This window comes from Simochromis diagramma, unplaced genomic scaffold (assembly GCF_900408965.1).
Source record: "Simochromis diagramma unplaced genomic scaffold, fSimDia1.1 OVJJ01000669.1, whole genome shotgun sequence".
Lineage (NCBI taxonomy): Eukaryota > Metazoa > Chordata > Actinopteri > Cichliformes > Cichlidae > Simochromis > Simochromis diagramma.
This window is the reverse complement of record NW_024387458.1, coordinates 3262934-3287570: the sequence shown is the minus strand read 5'-3', so window position 1 is coordinate 3287570 and position 24637 is coordinate 3262934. Positions and strand designations below refer to the sequence as shown.

Below are 24637 nucleotides of genomic sequence, written 5' to 3'. Positions count from 1 at the left end.
TTAATGCAGAGAGACAGAAAATCAACCAAAAATATACACTTATACAAACTTAAACATTTATTTGCATGTCATTAAATGAAATCTGTATTTGAATCCTGGCTCTTGAGCTCTTACTCAAGATAGTTGACTTGCTCAAGTCTGGAGTGGTCTACAAGACCATCAGCAAGAGAAGCTTGGTGGGACAGTAATAACTGCTGCTGCGATTATTTGAAAGTGGAAGAAATATAAAGTGACCATCAGTCATCCTCAGTCTGGAGCTCCATGCAAGATCTCGCCTTATAGGGTGAGAAAGATCATGGGGAAAAAAATGGTGGATCAGCCCATAAGTACACGGGAGGAGCTTGATTAATGGAGGCTGGAGACAGCTGTGACCACAGTCACTAAGAACAGCATTGGTAATGAATGGAAATCTTGCAGCACCTGCAACATCCACACGCTCAAGAAGGCACCTTTAACCTCCTAGGACCTGGCGTCCACATATGTGGACATCACATTTTGGGACGTCTAGACCAAAATACTTTACATTACAAGGACATTATACTGCCACTGTTCTATCAAAATTTGAAACAAATGTCCTCATATGTGGATCTCATTTTTCTCAAAAAACAAAAATTACATTCTTTAGGTCCCAAGCAACCCAAATAGCAAAGAAAATTAAAAATGCATGCCATGAAAGAGTTCGGGTCTTAGGAGGTTAAATGATCCAGAGAAGGCTCGGGAGAAAGTGCTGTGGCCAGATGAAACCAAAATCGAACTCTCTGGCATCATCTTGAGCCGGGAGAGAAATATGTACGACCCAAAGAACACCATCAGCACAGTCACTTGATCTCCATGTTTTTAATTTAGCTGCTGTTGACTTCAGTTCTTGTTTTGATCTACTGTGATCATAAGCTCATGTAACTTCCTTCTCCAGCTACAATTAAGGCGGTGGTCTGACAGACCGTCAGAACCTCTAACTTGAGGGTGTTACAGAAATGAGTAACGGGCCCTTGGCTGATAGGCCACTCCTCTGCTAAGTTGACTGACATAAAGACTTCTTTTCAATGGATTAACTATCGAATGTTATGGTTTTCTAGGTGGTGCAGTTCACCAAGAACTTCAAGCTTCAGTTCTTTCTGGGTGAAATTCTAATATTTTATTAGTAGCTATTACTTTGCGATAAATCTGTGCAATGCACCAATAACATTTACAGGATGAAGCTGTTGGACCAAGCTAAATGCTGTTAGCTTGTTAGCCAAATAAGACTTAACTTCTAGCTCAAAATATTCAACATGACTGTGGTAAAAATTTGAATGTTTAATCTTCAAAATGTGCAAAACCAATTCAAAATAGGACTGCACACTAACAAACTGATGGTAGATGGCATAATTTCCTCAGATAAATATGAAGCGGGGAAACGGGCTAGCCGATTAGCATGAACTGAACTTTCAAAATGAGAATGAAGGGAAGCTGCCTTTGCTTCCAGCAAACCTTTCTACATTTGGTTGAGTTGACCCTTTTAACTTTAGAAAACTGAACTCTGACAACATGAAAAAGTTGGAAAGTTTAACCTCAAGACATCATTACCCAACGCTGTAGTCAGTACCCTCTCTAACACGTAGCATGGAGCCTGTCTTGATACGCTGCCAGACTTTTCCAGATGGGATAAAAGACGGTCTGAGTCACTCACAACATTTGCATAGTGTATCTCAACGTGCTGCCAGAAACGGGTACACAAAACTTCAAATGCAGCTGATGCCGCTTCACAAACAAGCCGCGACTCAAATCAGTGCGTCAGCGCCGAAATGACATCCGAAGGTATTACTGCGTCCTAAGTGCTCGTAAAAACAATAAACACGCATGTCTAAATAGCACAGCTGGAGAGACGGCCTAATCACTCGGAGTCACTGCGACACAAACGAGCGCGGTGGCGTCGTTAAAAACCTTAGCAAGTGGGGAGATAGAGTTGTAGCAGTCATTAAGGGCAGCACTGCTCTCTGCAATTCTGGCTTATCTACTGCAAGGTGGAGGCACGGGGAGGGTATTTCTGCTCGGGGCTCATGTGCAAAGCTGAGATACAGAACAAGAGGGAAGTGGAGGGAGAGAGAGGGAGAGCTAGAGCTGGTTCATTTGCAGCTCGTCCCTGTAGACTGTGGAAAGGATTATACTCACAGAGAGAGAGAGAGAGAGAGAGAGAGGGAGAGATGCACAGGCTCTGTCTTAGCACACACTGAGTACCCAGCCTCCAATCTTCTACACTGCACTGTGCACTCTCCCCGTCTCCTCAACAGCACTCACTTCTCTCTCTTTGCTCCATCACACACACACACACATATACACACACACACACACACGCACACACACACACACACGTGCAGACACAAACCCACCAGTGCCATGTAGCCTCGGCCAGAGGGGGACACCAACCTGCACAGGACCACGAGCCAGGTACGCTGCCTTCATTCATTCAATTTTTTTCGGCTCAAACTGCCACATTATGCACCAGCTGATTTATTTTTATTTATTTTTTTGGGAGGGTGGGGGGTGTTGTCGCTTTTAGTGATCCAGCCACTCACTCTCTGCAGAACACTCTGCATGCACCAAGATTATCTGGCTTCTTTGCATAGCCCCCAAGAGAAGCAAAAAGAAGAGATATCAGAGCTGGAAAGAGAGGGAGCAGCCAGAGGGGAGGAAACGGGGGAGACCAAAGTAAGCGGTGCATGTGCAGGGACCAGCTAACCTGGCTTGACCTTCACGTGGACGGCAGCTCACTCACTCACTTTGAGCACCTGTTCAGCAGTGCGTGGGACACTGCCCACTAAGACTTCACATGTAAAAACCAGCTCTTAAAAGGCACATTTAGCCCCCCCTTCCCTCCTCCCCAACACTTTATGTCTTCTCAAGAGGGCCGAGTTAATAATCATTCGTTCTGAGCGCGCTCAGGGGACTCGCTGCGGTTGCTTGAAATGCAAATGGCCAAGCGAACTGATTATTCATTCTTGTGAAATTAATTTGTATTGGTCACAGAGGCAGCGTGCTGGAGGGGTGGGTGGGCGGAAGGGTGGGCGGTTGACACATGCTTTCATTGCAATCTGAGGATTCATCTGAGAGATTTCCTTTTTTGCTTTTGCCTCTGTGAGGTGTGTCGAGTTTGCGCACAAACCCTCACGAGAGCAACACCTCTGACTCCCAGTTTGACTTCAGCTTTTTGAAGTGGATGTAGCACTCTGTTTGTATTTTTCTTTTCTGGTGACTCAGAGCGCGGGGCTTCAGAATTCACTTTGATGCTGGTTTCGAGATCAGCCTCGTACATCTCGAGACTGCAGGGGCCTTTTTCTTGTTGGAATATTTTGGAATGGAGTTGCGCTGGCCTGGAGAGGAAAAGGCAAAGCGAATGAAGTTTTAATCTGAGTCATTGCTGACGCTTTCCTTCTGATTTCTTTGATCTGTAGCACTTAGCAGAGAGTCAGGGCTGTCTGACAAATAGCTGCAAGATCAGAAACAAATCCTCGTGTTCGGATGGAGCTTTTCAAACAGCTGCAATTCTTCTTTGTGTTCGGGGGTTATGAAACACTTGGTATTAAAATTAAATGTGTGCAGTTTAAAAAGACTCTCAACATTTTTGACTTTCCTCATTCGCTGCATGCACTGATTCTGACTCCGATGCTTCTGATGGTTTACTGTAAACTGGCCCGTGGTGTTCTCAGTCTTACAGATTCTCACAGACTCACGCACAAACGCAGGATGACCTCACACTCTGTCAGAGGTGTTAAATTTATTTATTTTTTCTCTCTGCAACAACAGGGAAAAACCTCACTTTATTGCCACGTACAGTAGCGTCAGATTGTTCTTTTTTTGGTTTTAAACACAGGAGGCTGTGAAAAGATTCACTAACAAAACCATAAGTGCATAACAAAGTTTGAGTGGGAATTACCAAACATATGTACAGTGAGGCTGTGGGGACTTAAAGCACAAACAAGGGCCCACACTCCCACCACACACGCCGGAGCTGCACAGCTGCCATTTAACAAACAATTAGTAATGCAGTCTGAAGTGAAGACAGCAACATGTTTGAGGAAAGTATGGACTTACCGCACCGTTGACTGTTTCCCATACGTACGCTCAACTTGAGCAGCTGCCAGGTGTATTTGGCAACTGTCTTTAGCATTATATTCTATCGATCAGAGACAGAGATGCCACCCGCAATCAGTTTGCTAAACTTAACCTCTCTCTGAATCTACTGGAGAGATCCTCAATATTGTCCAGCTGATTGTGCTGTTGGATCAGAAATGAAAAAGATATAATGCTTTTAAAAGGTGCTGTAGTTGCATAAATGGGCATTGCCCATTGCCAGGTGGTTGCTAGGCAACTTGGTGACATTATAATATGTTATGTATAATTCAGGTTTCTGGACATAAAGAAAAAAATCTTCGCTATGGAATTAAAAGGACAGGTTGCTTTCATAAGGTGTTGTAGGTGCAAAAAAAAAAAAAACAGGTCATATATATTGCTAGGTGGTTGCTAAGCAACCTGAGGGTGTTGTCATATAGTGTAAGTTTTGGAGTGGAGATGTACATTAGAAGTGAAATAAAAATGATATATTTTTAAGATATTATACATTAATTCTTTCTAAATATGGGTCATTTGACTCTGTTGATTTGTGGTTGCTAGGCAACATCACAATGTCATAATATCTGATATAGATAAGAACCTTAATGAGTCTAAAATGTGTCTTTTGGGTTGTTCAGCCTTTGATATTGTAGGAGTTGGTGTAGAAAGAAAAGCAAGTAGAAAGTATAGAAAGTATAGAAAATATTTGTGCAAATTCAGACTTTCATGATTATTTTAAGCCCGTGTGCCTATATAAATCTGTCACCTGGGAAACACTGGACTAACATACCTACATATATTGTGGTCTCTTCAGCAATCACTGGAAATTGTTGAAACTTTTAAATTACACACCAGCAAATCTGTTTTTCATGTATTCTGCAGTGACCTCGGTTCACAGCTGCAACAACTAGACTGCTTTTAAACAAAGGCAATCATTCCAAAAAGGAAAAGAAATGCAGGAACTTTGATTTACTGCTGGTTGATCTGATGATCTTGTGTCATGGACGACCTTAATTTGGCAGACTCAGATTAGCCACAGTATTAAACCACTGGATGGGTCAACTAAGTGGCACTGAGTCTGTAGTAACAAATAACTGAACCAGGACGCAAGTTTTCCAGGGACATAATCAACAATAATTCTGTCACTCAAATGTAGGTGTGCTTTATCACATGACTAAAAAAAAAAAAAATTAACAAAATGAATGTCTTTGCTGTCTGAAAATGCCTACGCTTAGATAAATGCACAAAAGCATGATTGGATGTGGCACAATTAGTTGCACAATTGATGCCAACCTGTAAAACAACAAGGAGCGTCAGTTGACAAACATAAAGTTTATGATACATTTGGCCAGAATCTGTCCTTTAAAACCAACAAGGAACCAACAGTTGCTTTAATGTCAGCATGACGTAGCTTGATCTACTGCATATCTGGAAAACTTGTACAGGCAGAAGCCACAGCTCTCCTGAACCTTGAATCACAATCTACAGAAAATTCTTCAGCAGCAAAGGTAGTTGTAGAAGTACAACTTCTACAGGAAGAGGATTTTAAAATGACCTAATACACTTTGACTGGTATTTGACTCTATAGATGCAGGTTTTGTGACTTTGCCAGCTCAAGCCCAAACTACACTGTTGCTGAAATATTCATCGGCGGGGGCGTTTCCAGAGGGGATGCATTGGAGTAGAGTAATGTTAATCTTAAATTGCCTAATGTCATTGATTGAAAACATGGAAAAGAAAAGTGGTGGAATGTAACTTAATGCTTTAATTGAAGTACTTTACCACAGAACACTTTCAATGTCCATTTGTCTGTTTTCTCAACTACTTATTCATTCATCCTATACTGCTGACTTCTACTTGTACTCGATCCATGTTCGATCCATCCACCCATCCATCATTTTTCTTCTGTTTATCTGGTTGTGGTGGTAGAAGGCCAAGCACCGTGCTCCAGTTCCTCCTGGAGGATCCTGAGGTGTTCATAGGTAGATTTCTGGGTCTATCCCTGAGTTTCCTCCTAAGTGTGCATGTTTGAAAAACCTCCTGAGAGCTACATCTAGGAGACATACTGGTCGAGATGCCAACCTTTTGACACAAAGGTGCAGAAACCCCTCCAGATATCTGAGTTCCTCACCCTTCCTTGCAGGAAGCTCTTGTCTGTGGCTGGATCTGCAGTCTTATTCTTTCAATAACTACCCACATCCAATCATTAAACTTGGAGTATTGTGCTACTGTGAATGCCAATCCACCTTCCTCACTCGTAAACGCGACCCTCAGATATTTGAATACCCTAGCTCGAGGCAAATACTCTCCCCCAACCCAGAAGAAGCAATACTAGTTATTAAAACTAGTTATTAAAATTATATTTATTTACTTTTATTTAATTATTTACTTCCTACTTTGCACATTTTAAAATAAATCCACTGAAATATGATCCTTTATTGTTAGTCATCTAAAAGCAACATTAAAGTGATAAACACATGAATGAAATAATCGTTATGATCACGTATGTAATAAAAAGTGCTGTTGCTTTAAGAATATGTCTTTTACTTTACGTGAAATTTTTAAATACTTCTTGTGCACTTTATAAAATAGTTACTAACACAAAGTGATCTTTAAACTCTCTGGGCAGTGCAGCTTTTCCTATAATACATCTGTATGAGGCCACGAGCTGCACATAAAACCCAAAATCATACCTAATGTTTTCTACACCAGCTGTCTGCACTGTATCTGTTTTGATCAAATATTCCCATTTCCATTGGGCTCCTCCTCATTGAGTTACTCGCTTAAAAAGTCCCGGAAACGCCTCTGCAGTAGTGCACCAACTGTGCTTTGTTCCTCAGCTGAAAATAATCGCAGAAAACCAAAAACTGCCTGAGTGAAGTTTGATTAAAAACTTCAGTCATGAGGAAGGCTTTATCTTATGGTGAAAAGTCACTGTGCTGACACTGCTGATGCAGACACTACACAGTTCAAGATGATTCCCGCGCTGATTTACACAATCACCTGTGAGTGCCTCGCTTCCAGACAGCCATGTAATTGATGCCTAAGCACCGAGCACCAATCAATGTAGACATTACTGAAGCCTTTAGCCATGCAGCTGCTGTGCAGAAGTAGCTGCTGCTTGTGGACATGCTCAGTTGCCAGTCGGGTTTCAGTCATTAGCTCTACCTCATCGAATATGTAAGAAGGAAAGTCAGAGGTGACACCAACAGTGCTCCAGGAACATGACCCACCGAGCCACCGGGGCACGGCCTCCTGTTAGACAGACCATCAGGGTGTTGTTGCCCCTATATCCGCAGGGAGGCTGACCTGGAGCAGACACTATGATCGGCCCTGGCTCCGAGCCCACTGAGCTGTCAGCCTCGCACGCCGAGGGCTAAGTGGAGACGGGGGACATGAACAGCATGGAGGAGATCAGGGATAACGAGCAGATACGGAGGTAGACTGCAGTCTGTCTGAGACTGCCTGCATTAGTGAAGCTGAAAGAGAGCTGCAAGGCCACTGAACTGAATCATTGTGGGGGTTTGAGATGGTAAAGTGAGACCAGTTTGGGTTTTTCAGGGTTTTTTTTGCCATAGTGTGATTGTCCTATTGTCCCCGTGTGTCCAGTGAGCTATGCTGTCGTCGACAGGATGTGTAGATGGGGTTAATGTGCACTGTGGAAGCAATATCCACGCTCTATAATGCATAATGTGTAGCCCGAACACAAAAAACACAAGTGAGCTACGACTACTGCTGCTGCTGCGGCTGCTGTGGGAATTCTTTTCCCATACAATAAAGAAAAAGTAACCAGCAGGAGAGTCTGGCTCACAGACAACAATGAATCATGTAGCCACCATAATTAGTGGCTATAAGTGGGTGGATGTCAGCAGAATAGCTCAAACAGCATTAAGTCATAACATTTGCCTGGCTCTTGACTTTCTTCCTCGAGGGTTACAGTTTGACTAACGCCTTCTGTTTTTATATATTCATGAAACGTATCATCTGTCTCTTCTGCACTCTTCATTGTACCCTCCCCGTGCACAGCAGAGTCCTACAGTGACAAACACACGTACACACCCTGTGGAACAACAAGTAAAATCCTGTTAGAAAGCATGGAGCTGAATGTTTTTGCTGTCAGGTGATGATGAAGAGGTGCACACTGCATTCTCAAAGCGTAACAACTACAGGGTTTGTCCTCCTGTCTGACTCAAAAAATGGTCATAACCAACAAAAATAACCTCATAAAACTTAAAACTAGCAGCTGAGGCCAAAAACGTTCAGGAATATGTTTAGGGAGGCGACAGATCGGTGATGAGCGGTGGTGGGTGTATTTCCACTCGCTTCTATATGGTCCGAAGCTTTTTTGAAACTAGAGACAATGCCCCCTGCTGGTCATTAAAGAAAAACATCGCTACTTCCATCCCTTTTACACTGCTACACAGGTTTAAAATAACTACTTTGGGTTTCGTTTTTGTATACAGATGGAAGACGTTCTGTCTCATCAGGTAAAAACAAGTGTCAGGATGAGTTGGTGGATGTTTTTTCACGTGGTTATTTCTGGATTTGGCTAATATTTGTATACGTCTGACTGGCATTTACTTCATTATCAGCGACTGTGAGCTTTGAAATTCAAAAATATGCATATGTTGACTGGCAGGCAGGCAGATGCAGACATTACTGCACACAGACTGATTTCTTTGAAATGGCCTCCTCAGCTTAGTGGATTTCCCTCCTGCTTCACTTTTCCTCAGAGCACATCAGTCTTGCTAATTGCCTGGCTCGCTCCACTTTCTCCACACCCGTTGACTTATGGCCATTGATGTAACATGTTGCCAGTTAGGAAGCTGCTCATGTGCAGACCATGCTTGTGCACCATCTGCAGGCAGAGCATATTTTTAGACGCTATACCAGGAGAGGATCGTTTTCAGTAAAGTACTTTTATAAAGAGCACCATCTGGTTATGAACTACAAATTAAAACAAACCTTCTAATCACTCATAGACAGGGCTCTGTATTTTTTGACAGTGTAGGGAAGGAGAGCCTCAGAGGAATTGAGGTTTGGCAGGGAAACTGTTCTCATGATATTTGGTGTGTGTCTCAACCGCTACAGCAAAAAGATGTCCCGTATTTCACATTTTGACAAATCAAACTGGATGTTTCAGTGTTCTAGTTGAGACATTTTAAAGTGTTTCCCAACACTGTCACCTGCATGAGGAAAACACTCAGGACTCTTCCTTCTGTCTAAATCTAAGGCGTACATTACGCACAATAATAAGCCAACAGGAGCTGGGTCAAACCAGCTTGGGGTCCAGTGTTGGGGAATAGAACCACTGTCGGTGGGACATGGACAGGATAATTGTACACTCACCAGCCTTTTTATTAGGTACATCCGTCCAACAATACTCCCAAACAGCTCGGTGTTGATGCGTTAATCTAAATCAGATCCACAGACTGTATATAAAAGATGCGCATAGCTATCACGCTGTTACCTATTAACAATCAAAATTTTGTCTTGAAGCCTCACGTGTAACATTTTTGACTGTTTGTGTTTTTTATGGCACAATAAGTTGCCATGTTTGGACAAAAAGGTGGAGTGCTAATTTATCAGCTTATGCTAGCAGTCTCGGTTCACGCAGAAGCCCATATGTGATCTTTTAATATAATTATGGGCACAGAGAGACATATTTTAGGTTAGTTTTATTACAAATGAGATGCAGTTGGCTCTTAGCGGTTATAGTTTTTACTTTTATTTAGCTTTGATTTTAATCTAGCCCAAAGACCAGTGAGCTCACGCTTTGACATTTGACGTCTGTCCTTCAACAATTCATAAAAATCCTCCTCGAGCAGTGAAGTCGTTTAGTGAAACTCACGCACAGTGATCACCTAATGGGTCTTCATCGAATTCAAAGTCAATAGCTTGTGAAATGTGTTGGATCTGTTGAGTCAGATGAGCTTCTACGTCAGTTCAGTTGAACTTTGTTTGGTTTCCACGGTGGATTTGCTTCTTTCAGTTTGTTTTTCGTATGGGTGGCATTTCTCAGGGGGAAGATTTAAACAGCATCTTTGATTTTTATTTAACTAAAGTGTTTCTTTCACTCATAGTTTGAACTTTAGAAACCTCAGCTATCGAATCCCACCCGTCACAGAAAGTGGCCACGCCCCTCAAATGAAGTCATGATAGAAGTTAAGCGGCAGACTTTAGTCTCTGTGCATTTGTCATGAAGGGTGAAATTAGCCATAAAGATCAAAACCATTAACTTGGAAGTGGAAGTGGATTGACTCGCTTTAGGAGCCAGCTTGAAGTGGGCAGTCAGATCCATTAATCATCTAATAATTTCCTTTGAAGGCTAAACTGCTGCTAAAATTGTTACCCCTAAAAGCCTCAACCAAAGTGTTCAAACCCTCTGAACTGAATTTTATTCTGAAGGATTTTGACTGTTTGAACTCTCAGCACCTCAGATGCACGTCTAACTTTGTTAACGAGACTTATTTTATTTTAATTGACTTTTATGTTTTGCAGGGTTGTAAAATATGCATACAGTGTCTTTCTGCTCTTATCTTTAGTCTACAAAGGACAGACTGGAGGCCTTTCTCTTTAAGTAAGAAAGTCTTAGTAGATTTTCTCCATAAAAAAGCTTTTGTTCTGATGAAGAATTTGAGCATTTTTAAGCAGAAGTTGTCATTCATACAATACAAACTGATGCCAGTATAGTTTCTAATTGTGAGTCATCCTAATTTAGCACACTCCTTGGTTAAAGCTGCTTGTGTCTGAAAAGAGCCTGCGGGTTATTTTCTCTGCTCTCCACCTAAACGCTAAAAAGAATCATCTTTTATTTGGTCTTTGTTGCGGGAGTCGTCTGGCTCTGTCACTGATATTTATACACAGGGATGCTGATGTTCTGTCCCAGTGTTTATTTTATAAATGAATCATGCCCGTCAGATTTCAAAGACTCGAGGGTTGCCCTAGTTGCAGATGTTTTGAGTTGCATGCATTAATTCTGAAGAGTTTCCTTTTTAAATGAGATTTCCTCACACTGAAAAGAGTGACAGTCAGATAAAACGAGTGTGAGCACAAAAAAAGTACTGCCATTATAGGAGGATTTAACCATTTGCGTGCCTCGTGTTTGTTGGTATTTATGTTCAGTGCTTTTGCTCTCCTCTGTTTTCCCTGCTCTGTGACACAGCACAAAGCCGAGCCAGCAAGCCAGCACTCATCCAGCTGGCTGCCTCCCAGAGCCCAGTGTGAGTCTGATTAGTGGCCACTAATAGATCTCGATCCCTGACTCATCTGTCCCACTGTTCGCTCAATGATACCAATTACTCACCTTCAGGATGTGTCCTGGGCTCAGACAAGCCAAAAATATCACTTTCTAATTACCAGGACTTCCTCTTGGGGTCGGAATTGATGTCAGGCGTGGGACCGTGGTTTGGTCTGTGAAGTGGGAAAGGTGTAAAGCTGAGTGTTGCTGTAGGTGCAGTAATTTGGTGGTGAAACCAAAGAGGGATGTGTATTAGCTGTCTGGTCTTTGGGGGCAGAATTCAATCGTCTGTCTGTGATAGAAGGTAGCCGCTTGATAACCTCACTCACATACCTACACTCGCTCTTTCATCTGACATCCTCATCATGCGCTCGCTCGTCCTGCTTTAATGGCAGCAGGGATGGACCCCATCCTGACTGTTGGTGTATTGATGTACTGAGTGACTCAAGAATTGGATACTTTGACCAGGATGAGCTGACATGAGTGTAAAGTTTGGGGAACGAGTAGCAGCCTCACTGAACATACACGGTTAGATGATCAGAGAGATGACTGAGCCTCAGCTGTCCCCGCCCCTCTTCCACAGACTGTCCTGAATTATCATTCTCTTTGAAGATGGATCATCAAATTTAAGATCTAACCCCCAGTCATGCTCAGAAATCTGCCGATTGGTTTGTTCTCGGCGGAGCAGCTGACCCAGCTGGCTCTGATTTTCAGAGACGACACCCGGAAAGAAAGCGCCGACGTACGTGCGAGGCTAATGTTGATGCAGTGATAAATGTCAATGTTTACTGACCGTGTAACGACGTCAGCTGTGGATAAATGTCACGCCCGATTGTTTGTGATATAGATGTACCTTTATTAAAGCCCTCGTTCCTCATTTTCATCAGAATCAGAATCAGAAATACTTTATTAATCCCGAAGGAAATTATATCAATCCCAGCGTCCCGCCGACTGTGACCACACAGCCAGGAGACTGATGGGCACGGCGTGTCTTTGGTGGAAAGGCAAAGAGGCCGACGGTGTTCTGGAAGTCGATAAAAGCAAGTTTATGACACCCTGCCATGTTGAAAAGGACACATAAGAGACTTGCAGTGTAACTAGGCTATCAGCTTTCTGTGAACGGCTACAAAGCACATTATTTGTCTGTGCTTTTACAGTGACACAGAAATCTTTTCTGATGTGAGACAGCCTTTCAGAAATGTTCAGAAGCAAGCGATCCGATGCTTCCAACTGCTATCATCGTGTTTCCCTGCACTCTGACTATACTTGGGCTGTCCGTCTGGTTTATTTGGTGATTATTAGAGTAAATCAGACAAAGATGTGATTGATTTTACAGTCTTAGTTATTCAGTCACTGCTAACCAGCTCCGGCAATTTCCCCTGTATTGTTTGTTTATCACCAGGTTGGTCGGTTTGGGCTCACTAAGGCTGCAAGCCCAAATCATGGTTCAGTAAGTTCCTGCAGAGGATGAGGAACTTACTGGAAGGCAACTGTGGTGTATATGTTATCTGTCAGGGTTCAGATATGTGACAGGCACGATTTGGACCCGAATGCAGGACTCGGGAGACTCCAAAAAGCAGCTTTAATGCTGAACTCTTCCAAAAATACAATAACATAAAATAGCTGAGCAAGAACAAACAATCCAAAAATAAGGAATCTCCAGAGAAACATGGAACAAGGAAATACACAATCACAAGGGCTGATGCAACAAAGGGCAATGAAAGACACAGACAATAAATAGAAAACAGGTGAAAACACAGCAGAAGTCATTGAAATAATGAGTGGAAAATTGGAAGTTAACCTAAAAATGAGGCGCAGCGAACAATAAGTCACAAAATAAACCAGGAAACAACAAACTGAGGAATCACAAACAGAGATGAAGACACACAAGGATACAGAGAAGGTTGGATTACCTAATAATCCGAATATAAGCAGGAATCAACCTCAACAGAGACCAGACAAGGTAACAAGAACTAAAGAGAAAACACACCTTCAAGAGCTGCAGAAACGTGACAGTGTTATTTCGTAATTTAAAAAAGTACAGTCTAATTCTATGGGAGACACTTTATGGTCGTTTCTCATAAATACAGCATCTCCGAGGATCGGCTGGATGAGCTTCAAAACTGACGCCGCTGTTGCTGATGTTCTGACAAGGATCTTTTTGAAGACCCATTGGGCCCAATTTGTCTATCACAGCGCTGTGATCACAACCCTCAGGGTGTACCTTGTCAGCTGTGATAGTCTCCCCAACCTCACAACCCCCCTCGGGACCTTGAATTGGATAAGTGGTTAAGAAAATGGATGGATGGATTTTTCTGTGAGAATGTGTATTAATTACAGAAGTTTGAAAGTACAGCTTGTAACTGCATTTTCTGAAACACTAGCCATGCAGGCAAGTTAGATGGTTGTTTGTAGTGAATTTCGTGCAGCTCGCACGCTTTATTCATTGTGTGGCAGCTTTTAGTTGCTTTTCAGTAGCTGGGCCCACGTCCTCATTTTAGGTTTGACAGCGTTTTAGTAGGTAAAAGTGAATGTTTTGACATAAATGGGGAAGGCCTCGAAGGGGACTGGCGATGGCTCCCGGGCCTGGCAGATCCCCATGCACTAAATAGAAATGAAGAAGCTAAAGAATTGAAAACAAGGAGGGACGGTGGGGCACGTGAACGAGAATGAGCAGCTTGCAGAACTGGGGGAACCTATATAGATGACAGCTGGAAGGAGTGTGTTTGGAGGCGTGGTCCTGCTCCTGAAATTCTGATACATAATCTCCAATTATTCAAGTTAGTCTGCTGTAGTTGACCTTAAAACGCTGAAATGTACATTCACATTTTAGCTATGTTTTAGAAGGTATTATGGGGTGATAACAATGTTTGAAATGTGGAGCTCTTTCAGCTTTTCATTACCATCTCTGAACATCTGGCTAGTATGGGACAGATGTCACACACAGACATACGGTAACACAACAAAATGAAAAATCATGCTGGAACACTAAAATTAGGCTCTGATATCCATCTCCACGATCACTTATCAGTACACATTAGTTAATTGTGACTATTTCTCAACATGCTGTTGGATAATGACATCACTGGTGAACGATCAATAGCAGCCAACAAAGTGAATATTGGCTAATACTTGATGTTTGCACTGATTTGAGTAGAAATACTGTAACTTTGCTGTGCTCACAGCCTGTCAGGGTTTTAATTACAGGGAAGAAAATGTGCACTTATATTCTGAGCATACGGCTTTTTCTTTTCACCTTTTCTATCTTTCATTTACAGTTAATCTCCATATTATCAAATGCAAGTTGCATGTTGCTGCAACGGAGGTTTGCCTGGTGCCTCAGCGGTCATGTCAGCGGGGGGATCCGGGGGTTTCTCTGTGAATTTCACATTCCCGTGGCAGCGTGCTTGGTATTTGCTCAGAAGTTTAGGGTTTTTTTCACTGTAAAAAGAAGTTTTCTTCCCATGCACAGTGGACGCTAATGCTTTTGTCACTTTTTACGGAATCAAACTCAAAGTAACGTCAGTACTTCCACGCTTTAAACGCTGCACGGTTGTACTCTCCCTGCACTCTGCATATTATCCATTGTTGATCTGCACACGCCGCACACACTTACATCATTGCCATGAGACACTCTCACAAACAAAATCAGTTTAATAATGCAGTAACACAGCGTGCTTATGGGAAAGTAACAGTAATCTAATTACTTTTTTGCAATAGTAATCCCTTACTTTATTTATTTATTTTATTTATTTATTTCATTTAGAAAGAGGGGCAATACATATTAATGAACATTTTACAAATGTAAATATGCCAGATTACAGCCTTGGGCTCATTTCCATCTGCATCTGTAACCGGAAGGTCGCCGGTTCGATCCCTGGGCTCTCTGTCCTGGTCGTTGTGTCCTTGGGCAAGACACTTTACCTTACTTGCCTACTGGTGTTGGCCAGAGGGGCCGATGGCGCGATATGGCAGCCTCGCTTCTGTCAGTCTGCCCCAGGGCAGCTGTGGCTACAACTGTAGCTTGCCTCCACCAGTGTATGAATGTGAGAGTGAATGAATAGTGGCATTGTAAAGCGCTTTGGGTGCCTTGAAAAGCGCTATATAAATCCAATCCATTATATTAGACAAGCAGATTTAAATCATTTGAAATGAGTAAAATTTAGAAACTTGTATTTATCTAAAATTTGACAATACGAAAAAGGTTTACTTTACTCGCTACTTGAAAAAAGTAATCGGATTACGCCCATCTCTGAGAGTAAGTGACTGCAACTGGTTGCAGGTCTAGTTCCCAGTAATGAAGCAACCATTATTACTCACGTATGATTCATGCAGGTTTTTCAACCGTGGTCAAGTTGAGTATTTTTGGTGCACCCGTTTGAAATTTGTATTTCATGGCGTTTTGAAGCAGGAGATGTTGTGAATAGAAATGGGAGTGGTAAAGGAGGCGTGGGAGGTGGACAGAGGAGACAGAAGACAAAAGGCCAAACAGGTGAACTTGCTTTCTCAGCAGAGGAGAGGACACGGAGTTACCAGAGTGCAGCAGTGTTTATCTTAAGGATGTACTGCTAGACTGCTATCCACACACAGGCAGTGCTGGGCTGTGGAGAAAAACCTGTTTATCAACTCTGAACCTTTTAAAACATCTCTATCGATGTGCTGTCATCATTTAAAGGTAATACGCAACAACAAAGCTCAAAGAATCAATGTAATCTGCTTTTATTGGCTAAGCAAACATACACTGCAGGTTTGCTTTTTTAGCAGCAGCTGCTGATTTCTACAGCTACACAATTACATAATGTGTTACAGCTGCATCATTGTCCTGCAAATCCCCTGTGTGTTTGAATTCAAATCCACCGTGGGAAATGTCAACCTCTGCCTCGACAGATAAAACTACAATTCTGTAAGTCGACGGTGTCTGAGTGTAAACACATTACACGGCTACTGCTGGGAAAAAAATACCCTAAAAAGGGGCAAATATTTCAGTTTCATTTAGCAAAAATCTTACAGGCTCTTACATAATTTAATGTCATCATCATCATTAGGAATTATTGACATAAACTGTGGGAAGCTCTAAAACATATATTAAAAAATCTAAAGCTATATTGTCTCAGAGGGGTTCCCTCTGTACTTCCACTTTAAAATGTATGACTTTGAATCAAGCATTAAATAGCCTTAGTGTGGGATTAAAAGTGTCTTAAAAAGGCCAAGTTATATTAATAAAAATTTATTAGATATAATTGATTATCTTTCCCAAGCTGCTTGCTGATGCCAGAGGAGCTGATGCAAGAGAAATTTCTCCAAAGGGTTAAAACTTCATATTATATGCATGAAAGTGTCGGACTTCTAAAACTGACTTGACAAAATCATTTCTAGGGAGAGAAAAAAGCAAAGGAGATTATGAGTAAGAGTAGATGCTTGTTTACTTGTTCAGGACGACACTGGTAACATTTCCTTCTTAGCCAACATAAACATGAAGCAGGACTCGTCTTTGTGTGAATGACTTTTTATTTTTAGTAGTTTTATGAGAGATAAAGATGATGTGCAGGTGAATCCATTTTAGCAACCCACTGCACTCATTGTGTCACACTGTCTCTAATATTATAGGAAAGTAAATAAACCACAATGTGAGCAACTGATCTGTACAAATAGTAGAACTAACCATGGCAGAACATGGATACCACATGACCTTTACCCCAGAAAAAATGTTTAGTGTGAACGCAAAACCTCACACTTGCCTGTAGTGGCAGGCAGGAAACTTTTGGGTCATGCTATAGTCCAGTGTTTCCCAACCTTTTCGAGCCACAGCACCATTTCACATTAGAAAAATCACACGGCACACCACTGGACAAAAATGTGGCAAAAAGCATATTGATCATTTTTCCCCGTGCACCAGGTGTAGCAGAATTGGCTCAGGTTTGTCCCCAGTATACCGCTTTTGGCTACTACTCTTGCTAGGGCCTTCATCTGGGTAGGAATTTCCTCCAAGATCCAGGTCAGATTGACTACTTTTTCTTTTCAAATATTTGTCTTGTTATTATGCACTGCCTTGTTTCACTCCCAGCATGCAATTTCGTGTTCGTCTTCTTCTGTTTTAGTGGCGGTTGGCAACCCATTTAATTGGAGCAAGCGGTTGTTCTGCCCCTTACTCACGCCGGTCGCTTAGAGTACTAATCAGGTGAAATCAGATAATCTTCCACGGCACACCTATGTGCTGCGGCACATTGGTTGGGAAACACTGCTATTGTCAGCAACTGCAGACTAAAGCACTGCAAACGCTGGTTTGTATTTATTTAACATTGCATGGTTTATCCACCAGAGGGCACTCTGCAGATTGCCTATGGCAATACATGCATTCGGAAAATCACACACAAAACAACCAGCTGACCCACGCATAGTTGAGCAGAGCATAAACTAGTACGCAAATAACTACACACAACAAATATTAAGGAAAAACATTTGTGCGTTATGTAAATATTTGTCAGAATCTGTTCTGCTACTTTCTTCACCTCACCTATTCACAAGCGTTCATCACACCCGATGGGGAAACTAGGAAAATATTTGGAAAACTGATGTTAGTTTGCTAGAAATCCAGGTGCTAGCTGGGGTAGCAGCTCAGCTTATGGCAGATCAGCTGATACTGTTCTTCCTGCTCGCAAATCTCCCTTAAATTATGCTATTTAATCTGCTTTAGGCTCCAAGCCACTTTGCAACCCACCTCCACAGTAGTCACTTCTTTTCCATGAAATTTCTGCTCCCTATTCTGTCAGCTGATTTCCATTCTGTGGCGTTGCTGCTGTTCTCCTCACCTCTCTACTCTGCCACATGTGCAGCTGGGAGGGTAGGGATGTGTTAGGAATGAATATTTAAAGTAAAAATACTGCTTGATATTCCCTCCCAAGATTGCTCATCCCACTCCTCTCTTAAATGACTGTGCATAATTTTGTTTGACATGCTAGCTTCTTACCTGAAAGTTACAATGTGAATATTTTATTTATTCTCAGAAAACATAGAAAAAGTGACTAGAAATGTAAAACTATTGCTCACAGAGATTTTCAACATCAGCTAGAAGTTAAAGTTACTGTGGTACAAATGATAAAGCTGTAATAAAAAGCCAGTTGACAGTGTAGGCTATATTAGATCTGAAACTATCAGCCGATTAATCAGAAGACCTACATGTAGCTATGATAGTAAATGGAAAGATTTAACTATAAAGGCAGGTTATCAACGAGATCACTGCACTCACTGTCCACTTGTTGTATTTTTTGCAATATCATCCTGATCCAGTCACGTTAGCTGATCCCTTTTTCTAGACATACAAGCAACAATTTCTTGTGTTTTGGCGTTTTCTCCATATTCAACCTGCAGTCTCGCCTCTCTTATCTTCTCTATCTGTGCTCATCAGAGAATCAGTCAAAGCTGATGTTGCCTGAGGCTTCACAGAGCAGTCCTGTTCAGGGTTAGGTGTCCTTCAGGTCTATTTAGTCTGAAAACTGACAAAGGGTTTTGCAGCTCAGCTGTATGAAGCTGGACTCAGTGGTGGTGTGGCTGTAATATGGGTGGCTGTAATAGTAGGAAACATTTTAACTGCTATTTTGAGACACGGCCTAACTGTTTTTTTTTTTTTTTTAGTAAATAAATTATAAAACACTCTGAGGAGTGAACTGGAAGCTGAACTCAAGGTCAGAGAAAGTACCAGGGACTGGTAGATCTTGAAATTGTTAACTCAGGGTCCCTGTGCTGCATGGTACATGCTCTGCTCTGCCACAGTAGGAGTACTACTGCTTTTCCTGATAATAATTGCTGTAATTGCACATCTGAGAATAGTAACACTGTTAAATGTAGGCGGACATCTTACCTAAAGGGACGACACAGGCTGTTCTTGATACGGGTGATTCTAAGGTTAGACGTATGAGGCAATCACCTCGTCTTTTTAAAGCTCCACGCAGCCACATGCTGCTTCCCTGTGATCCTGAATGCAGCACCTCGCTGCTGGCAACAGTTTGGAGAAATTTTGTATTCAGCGAAGGCAGAGCTTGTTCCATTTATAGCCTGCTTGGAGTTTGCGTTCTGATCTTGTTTGGGTTTTATTTTAATTTTCGAGTGCCCCGGAGAACTGGATATTATAATTTGTGGATGGAGGAGCACCGTTTCGTTCTTTTTTTCTTCTTCCTCGCACTCATTCCTGCCACAGTGCCTTCCTCTGTAATTAATGGTCTCTGATGAGTAGTGAATTTGTGATGGGGAAGTAGAGAAAAAGACAGAGTGCACTCGGTTCCAGCCACTGGCATCCTTCCAATAGCTCATACTTGGAGTCTGATTGAGATTATGTAAAAATGATGAATGAATAAATGAGTGAGTCACTGGGAGGAGGGCTGAGAAATGAGGGAGAATTGATTAAAGTGGGAGAGAACGAAGGAAGTCTTAATAAACTGTTATTCACTGTTCATGATGGAAATATTTAAGTGATATTAAAAAGCAAACCGAGTACTGAATATTTCAGTGGGGGGTCATGTTTGGCCTGACATGCTGTAATGTGGTTTAGAGATTATTTCGTTTTAGAGCGTTAAAATGGGAAAAAAGAACGTTCCCGACCTATACTGTGGTTTTGGGGTAAATTCCTTGATGCTAATTTAATAAAGTACTCCTCTGTTACAAGTGGCAAACCTACATTGCTGCAGGTGACTCTTAACATTCTCTGACTCTAAAAAGAAGTACCTTACACACCAATAAAAAGGAGAAGTATTTGTCAGACAAACACCTGGCTGCTTATCCTCTTGATTTAGCTGAAAGTCAGTGGTGGTGATAAGCTGCTACACCTCTGCACTGAAACGTGGAGGTTGAATTACTTTGGGCATCTTGCTAGGATGCCTCTTAGGTAATGTTCAGGCGTGTCGAGCTGAGACGAGACCCTGGAGACGTGCTGGAGGGATGATGCCTTTGGTATGGTTATGCCTCAGTGCCCCACCTAGAAGAGCCAGAGGAGAGAGAGAGCTGGGCATCTCTGCTTAGACTACTTTCTCCACAATAGCAGCAGGGATGGATGGATGGATGGATGGATGGATGGATGGATCTATAGATGGATGCATGGAAGGATGGATGGATGGATGGATGCATGGTTGGATACATGGATGGATGGATGGATGGATTGATACATGGATGCATGGTTGGATACATGGATGGATACATGGATGGATGGCTGGATTGATAGATGGATGCATGGAAGGATGCATGGATGATGGATGCATGGTTGGATACATGGATGCATGGTTGGATACATGGATGCATGGTTGGATACATGGATGGATGGATGGATTGATAGATGGATGCATGGTTGGATACATGGATGGATACATGGATGGATGGCTGGATTGAGAATGATCATGGATGATGGATGCATGGTTGGATACATGGATGGATGGATGGATTGATAGATGGATGCATGGTTGGAGGTGAATTTTTCTTTGCAGTCTTGCAGCAGATTCGCCGTATACTGCACTGCTAGACTACAACTGCTGATTCATTGTTAATGCGAGGGCTGTTACACACAGCAGTGTCATCACCCTGTACTGCTGTAACAAACTCCGGCTTCTAAATCCAACATTCAGGGAGCAAAAATAATCTGAAGTAAATCTGAGTGAAGCACAGACGAGTATGAATGATTAGACCTCCACCCAATGAAACCATAAAGCTAACAAATGGCCTCTGTCAGACTCTTTGGCCAGCAGTGGCCAAGGCTGTGCTGCTGACACACACTTTTACACACTTAGAGGCTAGTAATGAGAAATGTTTGGACGCAGCCTTGAGCAGGTTTTGGAATGAGTTCCCGACAGCTGAAATATGGCATCAGTGGCCCAATCACAATCATTCTCTGGCTTTTTAGTCTCCCCTCAACTCTAATGAACACAGAAGAATGAATCATGCAGGGAGGTCAGCATGGCAACTTTGTATAAGCATGTGTGGGAGGAACAAACATCTTATTCTGTGAGTTTGCATTATTAGCATCCAGTAGAGAATGAAACAGACAATTTAATAGTTTAAGGGGACAGAGGGATTTATGATCTTGATATGGAAGGCCAGAATAGTCGAGTCCAAGTTTAGGCTTGGTTGTGATAAATGGAGGTAATTCCTTGGAATTATCCTCAGTGGGCTTGTACACAGGGTTTGCATCCATGCAAGCAAGGCAGAAATATGACAGTGACATCAGTGTCAACTTTAAAGATTCAACAATGTGAGTAAAATAAAACAATTCAAGGGCAATTCATCAGATGGACTGGCAGCACCGATAACAGCTGAAGAGCCGTAATAACAAAGGTGGTGCCAGTAGCAAGCTGGGAGGAGGTGGCAGCCCATTAACCATCACCAGGAGCAATAATAGCATGGTGGAGTTAAGGAGAAAAAACACCATGCAGGGCTGTAGCTGCTTTACACACGGATGAGTAATGCCATGATTTAAGTAACACGAGCTGCTCTGGGTTTTATGTGAACATTTGCCTACTTGAATTTACTAAACAAATGAGATACTAGAGGGAGGACTGGAATAAATTCACCTGAAATCAGTATGCAGTAAAACTGAGGCTCAAACGGAAAATGTCAGCATGTTCAGAGATGCTTTTTTAAAAGGAGATCTGATGAGCAAAGGTCAGCCATTAAAATCTGTCATCGGTAGGAGGTGGAAAAGTTTTGCCAGGGCTTCAAAACCTGTCGAAGGAGCCCAGAGGGGCCGTCAGTTCATTCAGTTATGTAAGAATTATGTAATCCAGCACTCATTACAGATAAAACAAGACACGGTGCTCAATTAGTACATCACCGGTGAATAAATTCAGTTAATATATGCAGGTGCATGTCCAAAGAGGGCCTCTCTTTCAATGTCAGGTTTATCCTCTGTTTTATTTATTTATAATCAAATTATCTGATTTCCTGTGGGATCCCCTGACTCAGTCCCCACCGCATCACCCAAATGGAAACTTTGGAAATGCCTCTGAAATATAGACTCACCCAACACTTTTTAGGTACATCTTGAGACCCCCTGGTGTCTCTGGAGCTGCCTTTGTTCTCTGTGGCACAGATTCAACAAGGTGCTGGAGAAATTCCATGTTCACATGAAAACATTGCACAGTTGTTGCAGATTAATCAGCTGTACACCTGTGATGTGAAACTCTCATTCCTCTGCATGCCAACGGTGCTCTGTTGGATTGAGGTCTGGGGACTGTGGAGGCCATTTCAATAAAATGAACTCATGCATCTAACTAAATGCATCAAATTCCTGCCATGTGATTGGCTCATGACATACTTGCATTAGCGAGCAGTTGAACAGGTGTACCTAATGAAATGGCTCATTCATGTATGTAGATGATAGCATTAAAACCATTGCATTTTCTTCAGGGAAACACAAAAGGAAACATTTTCCACAACTGGCTGTGAATTTGGAGAATTTTGGCCTCCTTGACCTGTTCTGGAGGCGCTCCTGAAGGCACTTCCTGCCATCAGGGAGGGCTGTTACCATGGGGTGATGTTTGGCAGCCGCAATGTTCAGGTGTGTGGTAGTAACATTCAGATAACCATGTTTTCCCAGCAGGACCTTACACTGGAATGAGTAGAGGTGTGGGAATATCAGGTTTCTGCAACTGTCTTCCACCCAACATCTTTGCATCTCCTGCCAAAGACAGAGAGGAGGGGGAGAAGCCATCTGTTGAGGGCTAGTTGAAGGTGGTGTCCCAACATCTGATAAGTACTGCATCAGTTAACCAAATCATTTCTCTCTCACATCCCTAATCTGAGATAATTTAGCACTAACCAGAGTGCAGAAACTGCATTTATGAGATGTGGGATGTCCAGTGATTTTGCCATTAAGAGTTCTTAATTCCAGTTAATAGAGTTTAATATTTTCCTCAGTCCTTCCCGCTGTTTTCTTTTTGTGTCTTTTCCTGTATCAAGTTTGTTTTTGCGTCTGAGTTTCCCGAGTTACTGTTACCTTCTTCCTGTTTTACTTTGATAGTTAGTTGCCGTCTGTGTCTTGTATCCAGTTTTACTTCCTCCCCTGTGGTTTTATTGATTGTGCACCTGTGTCTCATTTCCTCCCAGCTGTGTCTAATTCTTTTGATTAGCCCTCAGTGTGGGAGTATAAATGGTGTTGTCTTCCCTTTGTCTTTTGTTACAGCAACTGTTTGTGTTCTTTCTCTGTTTCCTTGTGTAACTTCTGTTGGATTTCTTTGGCTTTATAGACTTACTCTTGGACTTGGACACACATATCTGCTTGCCAGTGCTGAGTAATGAATTAATAAACACACGCAGAGAGTCGAGAGGTGCAGTTCAGTGACTCAGAGTAGCGGATGAGGCCTAGCAGACAGCGATGGGTTACAACTACCTGCATGTGGACACCTGCTAAACGGGCCAGATCTCTAAATACAGTTTGGATAATGTACTTTGGGGTCTGCATCATTTTCATAAAGGAATGAACCTTCCACAGAGGTGAAATGTGTATCTTGCAGCAGGCTCTAAACACGTTTGTTCTGCTATAAGTTTGGACACGTTAGCATGAGACTCATTTTTGGAGCCTCCAATGGCCGTTGGAGGAACTGCACTTTATGCCAGCACTAGCTTCACTTTCAGCCCTGGAGGTTGCTGCTTGGTCTGAACTAATTTTAGCTGTTAAGCTGTACTGTTGTACTCTGAGCACCGACTACCAAGTGTGTCTACATTTTGTGATTGAGTCACTGCGCTTTTGTTCTCCGATTAAAAAAATAAATCTGATATTATAGCAGGCCTGATCTGTAAAGACTGAAGTTTGGAGGAATTAAAAAAAATAATTAAAGCTTAGTTTGGAGTTGATTGCTTCTGTAACACAATTGTCATCAAACTGAAACTCTTTCCAGAGGAACAAATCTAATCTCGACAATCACACAATCAGACCGTTTCACATCTTTTTTCTTCATTTAGGAAACAAATCAAATTTTATAAGTAAAGACAACTGAACAAAACTGGGACAAAAGAGAATCTTATGACTGGAAAATGGGTCGGCTGTTATTGCCCACTGCCCCCAGCTGAACACTGGTTTTACTGGGCAGCTCCCAGTTGTGATTGTGTGTATTTGTTTGCATGTCGAGTTCACATTTTCACCAAACGGCTGGACCGAATAAGTCACGCTGAAATGTGGGACAGATGTTGTTGCACCATCACTGTAACACAGTTACTGTACAGTAAATCCCAGCAGGTATTGCAGCAGATGACCAGCAGTGCTCAGCCTGGTAAGATACAGCGTCTCTTTGCCCCACATACAAACTCCCACCACCTCCCCCTTTACTGCAT

The 24637-nt window shown here is 42.2% G+C and overlaps 1 protein-coding gene across 8 annotated transcripts in view; it reads left to right on the top strand.

Annotated features, from left to right (window-relative positions):
- LOC120723060 (SRC kinase signaling inhibitor 1-like) overlaps nt 1–24637 on the top strand; it is a 134594-nt gene that overhangs the window by 23313 nt on the left and 86644 nt on the right. The window contains exon 1 of one of the 8 annotated variants that reach the window (XM_040014353.1): nt 1101–2427. The exons of 6 other annotated variants lie outside the window; for them this stretch is intronic. The gene's annotated coding sequence lies outside the window, so the exon portion shown is untranslated. Of the gene's footprint in view, nt 1–1100; nt 2428–15454; nt 16005–24637 lie in introns of those variants that run through there. One more of the 8 variants, XM_040014352.1, reaches the window with a different exon arrangement.